The 10,924-nt window shown below is 40.6% G+C and overlaps 1 non-coding gene across 1 annotated transcript; it reads right to left on the reverse strand.

The window, feature by feature from the left end:
* Window positions 1-10,259: 10,259 nt before the first annotated feature.
* Window positions 10,260-10,331, reverse strand: trnah-gug. The gene has a single exon. It is a non-coding gene; the product is annotated as a tRNA-His (tRNA).
* Between the last annotated feature and the right edge of the window lie 593 nt (window positions 10,332-10,924).

Raw genomic sequence — 10,924 nt, forward strand, 5'->3', positions numbered from 1 at the left:
CTTATTAAAGCTGTGCAAGAAGCTTTGAAGAACACTAGAGTACTAGAGTGAACTTCAGGACAAGTGCACAGGTGTCCTGTTATACAACTGCTGGTGATAGGAGCTGTCATCAAAAGGAAGAAAGAAACAGGTTTAATAAACCCCAACTTATTTATTTATATTACTATTGTTTAAATGATTATTTATATATTAACCTGAGCTATTTCAAGAAAATTATTCCTAGTATAATATTATTATATATATGCTATTATTATATATATGCATAGCATACTGCACATCTGTTTCACTTCTGAACTTTCACAGCTTCTGAACATTATACAGGTATAGGACCCATTATCCAGAATGCTTGGGACCAAGGGTATTCCGGATAAGGGGTCTTTCCGTAATTTGGATCTCAATACCTTAAGTCTACTAAAAAATCAATAAAACATTAATTAAACCCAATAGGATTGTTTTGCATCCAATAAGGATTAATTATATCTTAGTTGGAATCAATTACAAGGTTCTGTTTTATTTCTACATAGAAAAAGGAAATCAGTTTTAAAATTCTGAATTATTTGATTAAAATGGAGTCTATGGGAGACGGGCATTCCGTAATTCGGAGCTTTCTGGATAACGGGTTTCCGGATAAGGGGTCCGATACCTGTACAAGGGAAAAATAATGTAACAGGTAGTAGGTCATGCAAAAATCTAAAATGGAATGGTGTGAAACAAGATGGAACCTGCATTTTAAGGAGATGCATTTATTTTACCCTAGCCATTTACTTTACCCCAATGTGTAAGAGCACTAAAGGGCACAAGTACTTGTCCCTTAGTGCTCACTTAAGAAGCACTTGCATTGATTGGATTAAAAATCAGACACAAGGATCAGAGCCCCACTGTAGGCTGAATCTACATGTCATCCACCACCTGCCCCTCTTGGATCAAGTGCTGCCTAAAAGGAGCAAAAATGTCTGTGGCTACTAACACAATACAGGACACAGTGTGCAAAGTGCAAAAACATGATTCTGTTTATAGATATCAGCACAACATCTGAATCACATATGAAATTTGTGAGATGCAAACAGGTAAACCAAAATCCACTAAAAACACACAACACCTGCATAAAGAAATGTAGATGTTGTAGAAGAACCTGAATATATGCACAATCTATTGTAAAAGTCCAACAACCTTTTAATTATCCACAATTTCATTAAATAGGACCCACAAGTTAAAAACATTTAAAAACACGCGTGCTCTCCTAAACACTTTAAAGATCGCAACCCACAGTGCAAATATCAAATATGATTATCATTTTCAAATCCGGGAATGGAGCCATCCGGTTCCTAATCACACAAAAGCATCCAGATGCCAAAAATAACCTACAATAATTCACCACAACCGATGCTATTAAAGGGATTCTGTCATGATTCTTATGGTATACTTTTTATTTATAATTACACTTAATTATAAATTACATAGCAAATAATTCACTCTATCATTTAATTTTTTTTTTTTTTAGTTGTAATATTGGTGTGTAGGCAGCCATCTCAGTGCATTGTGCCTGACTCTGGGCTTTCAGAAAGAGCCAGTGCAACACACTGAGTACATGGCTGTAGCACCCTGGGAAATGAAGAATATGGCTAGCCCCATGTGACATTTCAAAAATAAATATAAAAAATCTGTTTGCGTTTTTGTTAAATAAATTTCAATGCTGGATTCTGCAGGAGAAGCTCTATTAACTCATTTGTTTTGAAAAAATCAACTGAATAGCACAGCCACATCAATGTTGCGCCCATTGCATAGCTAACAGTCCCAAGGTCTGTAGTTGGTAAATCCACCGGTACTCTTTGTGGAGTAATGCTCTTATCACATCCCCACCCTGAAAAAAGACCTATGACTTTCAGAACATCAGTCTTCTCCTTATGAGCCTCCAGAAAATGGGATGCCACAATGCTGAGGGGGACACTCCTTACAGAGCCCACCTGAGTGGACTGAATAGTTGAACAATGTTTTTGAATCCTTTTACTTACCTCTTGTGTGGTTTGCCCAACATAATATCTCTTACTGGGGCTAATTGGAGGGTGTACAAAATTACATAGTTTCATAGGGTTGAAAAAGAAAACCCATCAAGTTCAACCCTTCCAAGTAAACCCAGCTCACACAACCTATACTTACCAATCAATACCAACACATACATAAACTATATATATACTAACTGTAGATATTAGTATCACAATAGCCTTGGATACTATGCTTGTTCAAGAACTCATCCAGGCCCCTCTTAAAGGCATTAACAGAATCTTCCATTACCACATCTCTAGGAAGGGCATTCCCCAACCTCACTGCCCTCACCGTGAAAAACCACCTACGCTGCTTTAAATCGAAGCTCCGTTCCTCTAATCTAAAGGGATGGCCTCTGGTGTGTTGATTGTTTTAATGGGAAAAAACAACACCCCTTAGCTGCCTATAATCCCCTCTAATGTACTTGTACAGAGTAATCATGTCCCCTCGCAAGCGCCTCTTTTCCAGAGAAAACAACCCCAACCTCAACAGTCTAACCTCATAGTTTAAATCTTCCATCCCCTTTACCAGTTTAGTTGCACGTCTCTGCACTTTCTCCAGCTCATTAATATCCTTCTTAAGGACTGGAGCCCAAAACTGCACTGCAAAATTATGTTTTCATCCCTTGAGTCAATGCCCTTTTTTATACAAGACAGCACTTTATTTGCTTTAGTAGCCACTGAATGACACTGCCTGGAATTAGACAACTTATTATCTACAAAAACCCCTAGATCCTTCTCCATTAAGGATACCCCCAACACACTACCATTCAGTAGATAGTTTGCATTTATATCATTTCTACCAAAATGCATAACTTTGCACTTGTACATATTGAACCTCATTTTCCAGTTTGCTGCCCAGTTTTCCAGTTTTGTCAAATCGCTCTGTAAAGCGGCAGCATCCTTCATGGAACTAAAATTCTTAGACTTGCAATTAATGTAACCCCATAATTTAAAAAAACTTACTGTTTCATATCCCAAATGACATCTTTCTTGTCAATGAATTGACAGACATTACAGTTACCACATGGGAAGATACTCCTCAAAGTCTTTCCGCTTTCAATCCTTTCAACAATATTGAAATAACTATGAGTCAATATATCCCTCAAATAACTTGCCATTTTTGGTATTATCATAGGTTCAGAGGAAAGAATATTTAAAAATAATGTTAAGGGCTTGTAGGAGCCCAAAACATGCTGTGTTTGTAGTTAACAATAAAGCTTTGAAACAGTTCCACTGCATTGGGTGCTCTCCTCATCTGCTGTACATCTGTCTAATATTTTTACACATCAGATCATAAAAAATCTGTACCTGTGTAGTTGTCGAAAACCCTTTAAATAGCATCACATGGAAAGTAGAGTCCAGCTCCCAAGAATCCAAACTGTTCTCACTAGCCAATTTCTTCAAATCAGCCAAAGCTTATGCTTCCTTTCTACAGCCTCAAAGATATATTCTTTTCATCATTCCCTTTTGAATTGAGTTACTATAAGGTTTAACATGTTACACTGAACTAAATTCAAAACAGTTCTGCATGATTCACTTTAAATTAAGGGCAAATATTAGGTGGCACTGCCTGAATAGTAACCACCTTGGCATTATAAATACCCACACTTTATTATATGTCTGTTTGTGAACAAGATATTCCTGAGGACATGCCCATTAGTCCTATTTCTAATGGGGAAGCATTTCCAGTGTTTCAGTTGATTCAGTCTGACAGTGATCTGTTCATGCCCATCTCCTTGTAGCTTTGTATTGCTTCTTTTCAATTAGGAACGCCACAAAACATATCCTAAACTAATAACGCTGTCTTACTGGGGCTGGGGTGGTAGGTGGCTTGAGAGAAATCCTTTGTAACTCAGTTGCAATACCATATGTCTCTGTTGACATTAAAGTGCTTAGTTCCAAATGAGTTGGCTTCATTCAAGCATCTTAATTCAAGAGTGGATGATTGGATCTTAAGCTAAAAACCTATTAGGAGTAAGCACTTATGTTTCTGGGAGGTATTAAAGGAACATCATCATGTTCCACAATTAAATCCTCTGTATCCAGCACTGGTTGGCGAAAGCTTACTTGATCTTCAGATATCATTAAAAACAAGCTTGTAACATAGTATGCAGACTCAACATGGCTTGCATTAGTCTTTGTTCAAATGATAATTCTACTGGGGGTGTGCATGTAACAACTGTACTCATGAGCTTTGCTGGAAATATATTCCAGGCTGTCTAGTTATGTTTTTTCCTGTCTGTGGAATTTTGGAAGAAGGAGGAATTGCACTTTTACCTATACAGTAAAGCCTCAATTTTACATACCCTGATTTTAAGTTTTTTTGCATTTTACATGATTTTTTGTGGTCCCACCAATAGATAATACATAAAGCATTTTCCTAATTTTAAATTTTCCTGGATTTTTTACCATTTTTTCTGGTTCCCTAACAAAAGTAAATGTTATTGTTATTATTGTTTGAAAACAGATCCATGCTTGCCTTGATACAAACAGGACAGCCCTTCTGGGTGTTGCCTGCACAAATCACAATCACAAATTCTCTTTTGTTTAGAAACTGACAATGTTGAGGCCACAGCTGTAAAAGGTAGCTTCCTGTGTGATATCTGGTTTCAAATCTTTTAAAAACAAAAAAAATTGGAAATTCTAACACTTAAATTCCAGGCCAGCCGGGGCAACACTAATGTCTTCCTGTAATTGTCTACAGCACTTCTGCCAATGTGAAAGTGACATTGGTATTGATTTTCCATCCACTCTGCTTTCCTAAGTTTTCAATTGATTTTCTGCAGATTATGGTATGAAAGGACTGTTTGGTTTCATGTACCAGCTGAATCTCTTTCTTTAAAAAAAAAACTATCACAGCAATGCTGGAAATAATACTGGAAATAAAGTTGGAGGACTGCAATTTCATGCACTCTGGTAGAACTATATCTATCTATGCCTGATTCTTGTTTTGGTTAAATAGAAGTTGACAGACAAATTTGGGGGATATATAGATTTCAGTGCAGAAGCAGGGTCAGACTGCAGGGCTGCCATCAGAAACCTTGGGGCCCCCATAAACACAACCATGCAATACCAATATTTTGGCCACATCCCTTTTGTGTGCACTATAAACAGATGATGTTAGGCTATTATAAGCAATTCATATAAAAGTTCCATTGATTAATGTGCTGGTTAGTCAGTCAGTTTATTGGGGGCCAGTGGAGTGTGCCCTAAATTTAAACAACCCCTGCACCCATTCTGAGCTGTCATTGCTTGATATGGAAGTTATTTATGTTTTTACATAAACTGCGTAAGTTTAGTTTTAGTTTATACAAATAGTGAAAATAATTTATGAGCTCAGTCAGTCTTTTTGTTGGTGGTCAATTTAGTTTACATGGAAGTTATTGATGTTTCTTTTAAAGTACCATAAGTTTTTTGCATAGGTTTCAAAAATTGTGTAAATGTGAGGTCCAATAACCAGCCATTCCACTCATATAATTCAGTAAACAGAGCCCAATGTAAACAGCTGATGTTATGCTACAATAAGTAGGTCATACAAATAGTTAAAATGAATCAATGTGCTAATAAGTCCCTCAGTTCATTGGGGGCAGTGGAATTTATCTTAAGTATTTTAATTCATTGGCAGTCATTGTAGTTTTCCCCAGCTTGCCCCGGTCCTGTGACTTTTGCTTTATACGCAAGTTGCGTAAGTTTCTAGGCAGTTTTGATGTAATTTTATACTTAACTTATGTAATTTGCACAAAAGTGCCCCCTCTACCCACCCTAATCTGTCTATCATAAAGCTGCAGAGAAATATTTAGCCTATAGAGCACCATCAGGTCCCACCATTGAAATCATGATTTATACAACCCTACCATAATGCACTGTGGGAGTAGATAACCAAGTCTATCAAAACAAATACATTGTTGCTTCTGGGTTCAAAGTAATTATAAGTGTCATTTTTTTGTAGTATGTACCAGGACTATAAATCATTCATTATTGCATTCTTTTATTGTTTTATTCTATCCAACAAAGACAAATAGTATCATGAACTGGCAGCACAGTCTGTGTGCTCTGACGGTAGTTATCTGTGAATACTTCTGATATGTTTAGAAGAAATGGCATGATAGTATTTTGCATGTCCCATACAGCTCTATCTTTCTCATAGCCCAATTCCCTGCAGTTTACAGATAACAACGCCCAACAAGTGAACTCAGATAGCACAGCCAGCTCTGCACTGACCTCTAATGGGCCAAGGGGAACGGTTCTTCATCCTAGCAAAAGTGAAATATATTAGTCCAAGACCAAATAAATTGTAATTATTTACAATGCTACATTATTAATCATGTGAATGCTGTGTATTGTACATATAACACACTGGCAATTTATCTGTAGGGAAAAATAACATGTAAGAAAGGTGGTAGCAGCAAATAACTAAATGGAGTAGTTCATTTGATAATAAACTTTTAATATGGGGAAAGAATGGTTTTTAAATACAGTTTGCAATTGTTCTTTATTTTTCACATATTTAAAAAGTACTGCTTTTTGTTGTCGAATTTCAGTTGTTATTTGGTTACTAAGGGTTATTTCCTTCTAATTTTCGTTTTAGGCTGGGGGCTAAATTATACTACCAAGCAGTTCTTTTCAAATTGTGCAGGCAATGCACTGCACCGTCTCCATGAGCGTTTCTGTCTATGCTAGATCAGTCCTAGTTTTTACATTACTTTTTTGAAGCTAGTGCATCTTGTTATGGTAGAATTGTAGGCCTGCATAATTGTACGATGGTTTTTTTTATACAGCATTATATATATGTGTCCCTAAGCATTTGCCACAGGATGAGTAGGGATGCCATCCAGCGCTGCCTTAGCGGTCCTTTCCACCCTAAGGCAGTTAAAGTGATGCTGCAATAATGCACCAGAAGAACAAAAATTTGGATTTAAAAAAATCAGAATTTCAGCACTTTAAGTTACCAGGAGCAAGTTAATTGCTAAACGCTGCTGCCTGAGGCAATTTCTCAACTAACCTCAAGGCAACAGTGACCCAATGCCATCTTTCTCCATAGACAGAAGCAGGCATGATATCAGGGATTGGGGAAGATCACACAAATTCAAAGGGTGGATTGTGTAGAGGGGCAGGCAAATTGTTTAAAGGGGTGGAACTATAATATCAGAGAGAGGGGCAACCTGGCAATGCTAAGGGCAAAGTCAGACCTGACGTATGGTCACCATCTCTCCAACTGCGTTTTGTAGGCAGGCAGAGAAGCTGATCCATTCTCATTGGTAGCTTTATGTATCTGCACTGGCAGGCACAGCGTCAGCTGGAGTACAGCCACACAGATTGGAGCAGAGATCTGCCCGAAAAACATAAAAGCAGGCATTTTTGGGCCAATCCCCGCTCCATGTAGTTGTACTCAGGCCAAAGCTGAGAAGTCGACTGTACACCAGGTCTGACGTCACAATAAGCACTAGTATTCTATTTATCAAACATCAATGGGAAACAGCTAACCCATGTGCCACTGCCATAACAGCACCATCACAATGTTAGATATAGGCATGCCAACACCATGCTTAACGGTGAAGACACACAGAGCTACTAGTAGCAGCTACTTGTCATGACTACTAAAATAGACAATGCTGATCATTTGCTGATAGTCTTTACATGTGTTTTAGCAGAGGCAATTCTTAGTATTGTCTATGGCAAGGTATTTTTTGGTGTTTAGCTGCCATGAAAAAGTAGCTGCTGCTAGTAGCTCCGTGTGTCTTCACCCTAAGGGCAGTGGCACATGGGCAGATTAGTCATACGCGATAAATCTTCACTATTGCGGACGACTAATCTCCCTGAAATGCCATCCTACCGATGATTTACATTTTTGATTTCAGTTTTCCGAATTTTCTGGCTTTTACATAGTAGCTGTGACAAGTAGCTGCTACTAAATAGATCCATGTGTCTTCACCAGGGCTGCTGCTGGATAAATGGGTGCCCTAAGCAGAAATTTACTTTTGTGCCCCCTCCCCCAAATATTACAGAAGTGCCCCCAATAGAAAGTGCCCCCATACACAGTGCCCCAATTGCCCCCATAAACAGTGCCCCCAATTGCCCCATAGACAGTACCCCCCATAGACAGTAGCCCCCACACACAGTGCCCCAATAGAAAGTGCCCCCATACACAGTGCCCCAATTTCCCCCATAAACAGTTCCCCCAATTGCCCCATAGACAGTACCCCCCATAGACAGTAGTCCCCACACACAGTGCCCCCAATAGAAAGTGCCCCCATACACAGTGCCCCAATTGCCCCAATAAACAATGCCCCCAAGTGCCCCAATAGAATGTGCCCCCATACACAGTGCCCCAATTGCCCCCATAAACAGTGCCCCCCAATAGAAAGTGCCCCCATACACAGTGCCCCAATTGCCCCCATAAACAGTGCCCCCATACACAGTGCCCCAATTTCCCCCATAAACAGTTTCCCCAATTGCCTCATACACAGTACCCCCCCATAGACAGTAGTCCCCACACACAGTGCCCCCAATTGCTCCCATAGAAAGTACCCCCAACAGACCAAGTCATTGTCGGCGGCTCCTTCTCTTTAATGCCGCGGCAACAGGCACTTCTATAAGGTTGCGCCTCGTCACTGACGTGTGACGTCATACTCACGGGCGCAACAAGCACCCCCCAAATCCCCAGAAATGTGTTCAAACTTTATATTACCTGCCAAATTTAAAATGGGAGTAATAATTGGGGAGTGTGGTCACAAAAGTGGGTGAGATCCCTCTTTGCTTTTTCTTTCTGTCCCTCTTTTCATTTTTCAAATGCTGGGAGATACACCATGGCTTGGTCAGTTTCACTATTAGTCTGCCCCATAAAACAAAAGGCTGCCAGGTTACACCTTCCCCCAATCCTCACCCATTCTAAAGTCTACATGCCCTAACCTCCCCTAACCCTTACCCACACCCGACCCTAACCCGCCCTCTCCCAACTTGAACCATTACCTGGCTTCTCCCCTCTATTTATAGACCCGCGCCCAGCAATAATGCCACAAAAGGGTAGGGCCCTGCCGGGCGCACCTATAAATACAGACGCTGGTAGGGGTAGCCTGCAGTGTAAGGTTGCGGCAGGGAGGGCGAGTGGAAGAGCTCAACCACCTGAACCCACCAGCAACCCACAATGTGCCGAGGTCAGCCCGAACCTGCCCAACCTGTGGTTACCCCATGAGTATCGGGCTGGCCAGTACATCACTACTCCCCGGCCATGCATAAGTTGTCCTATATTGTCACATATTATCTAAATGAGAAAATTATACAATTATATTGTATATATATACTATACTATATACTATATATATATAATATTTAGATAATATTGGAAACGATGGGGCCAATTCATTAAAACACGAGTTCGAATCCTGAATGGGAAAAATTCGGATTGGATACGATAATTTCTGAAGATCGCAAATATCACGAAAATGCTTACGAAAAAATCCTATTAGTCACGATAATATCGTATTGGCGATCCGAACGATTGTAAACAGTGACAGAACCTGTTCGAATTTTTCGCACAAGCGTACGAAAAAGCCATGCAGGCATACGAAAAACTTGCGCAAGCGCGAAAAAAATGGCGACAATACGCTCAGAGCGTTCAATGAACGCTTTGAGTGTTCGTATCTTAATAAATCTCCCCCTAAGTGTCAAAGTCTCTGCTTCTTAAGCAGGGTCGGACTGGGCCGCCGGGACACCGGGAAAAATCCCGGTGGGCCCCGGCTCTAGTGGGCCCCGGCGGCCCAGACCGACCCTTGCAGCGCTCCCCCTGCCTGAACGCTCCTGCCCCGACGCGTTATATTTACGCGCTCGGGGAAGGTCTTCGGGTGGGGGGGCCTGCGAGGGGGGTTGGAGGGGCCCTGCGAGGGGGGTTGGGGGGCCCTTGGGGGGGTACGCTATGGGCGCCCCGGTGGGCCCTCCACACCCCAGTCCGACCCTGCTCTTAAGGTTACCAGCCTAAACCACCAGTAAACTTTACTCTAAGAAGTCTAGTGCTGGCATTATCTGTTTGTACCTAATAAACATCTATTTCTATAAAATGAAGGTTTATTAAGTAATGTGTAAGAAATATATGGCTTTTATTTTCAGTCCTGTGGCTGAGCTTGTCATGCAGTTTTATGAAATGTTAAAATAAAGCCTGAGATTAAACAGAACAAGAGCAAAATGCTCCCTTTCCGCCGTGATAGGAGACTTTACTCCTGCCGTGACTCGGATTCGAACCGAGGTTGCTGCGGCCACAACGCAGAGTACTAACCACTATACGATCACGGCGTGCCACCAGGGAAGCCGTCCTGTACCGGCGGATGAGCCTTTGTTAAAATTGACATTACACAATTATTTGTGCGCCATCTGCTGGGCAATCTGCGCAATACACTGTTATCAAGAATCTACTGATCTCTCTAGTTAAACAAATGTTCGCAAATTTATATTTATCCTGGCACGGAAGTTCTTCAGTGCAGTTTCAGTGCAATGTAATTCTCTCCATTAAAACTGTTTTTCTTTTTTGCTGCTTTTTAAGCAGAATTAGGCTCACAATATTCCCGGAGCGGGCGCCTCTGCAGCACGCAGCACATAGCATTGCCTTGGCGCCATCTGCTGGCCATAGAAGGGAATTTAGTGCTTATAGAATTCTCTCCGGTGCTGCAGAACTGATACGTTCCAAACTGGTTCTCAACTATGTAACAATTGAACATTGTGTTATTACATTTGTTACTATGTAGAGCCAGCAATATACTTATCCATGTCACTGTTACAACTCCAGTTACTGGGACAGCTAAAGAGCACAGGATGATTTATCATTGTCATCTGACATGCCTGTGCCCAAGGAAACCAGTGGTCCTTTTGCATAATTTGACAGGCCTATA

The sequence above is a fragment of the Xenopus tropicalis genome, chromosome 1 (assembly GCF_000004195.4).
Source record: "Xenopus tropicalis strain Nigerian chromosome 1, UCB_Xtro_10.0, whole genome shotgun sequence".
NCBI lineage: Eukaryota > Metazoa > Chordata > Amphibia > Anura > Pipidae > Xenopus > Xenopus tropicalis.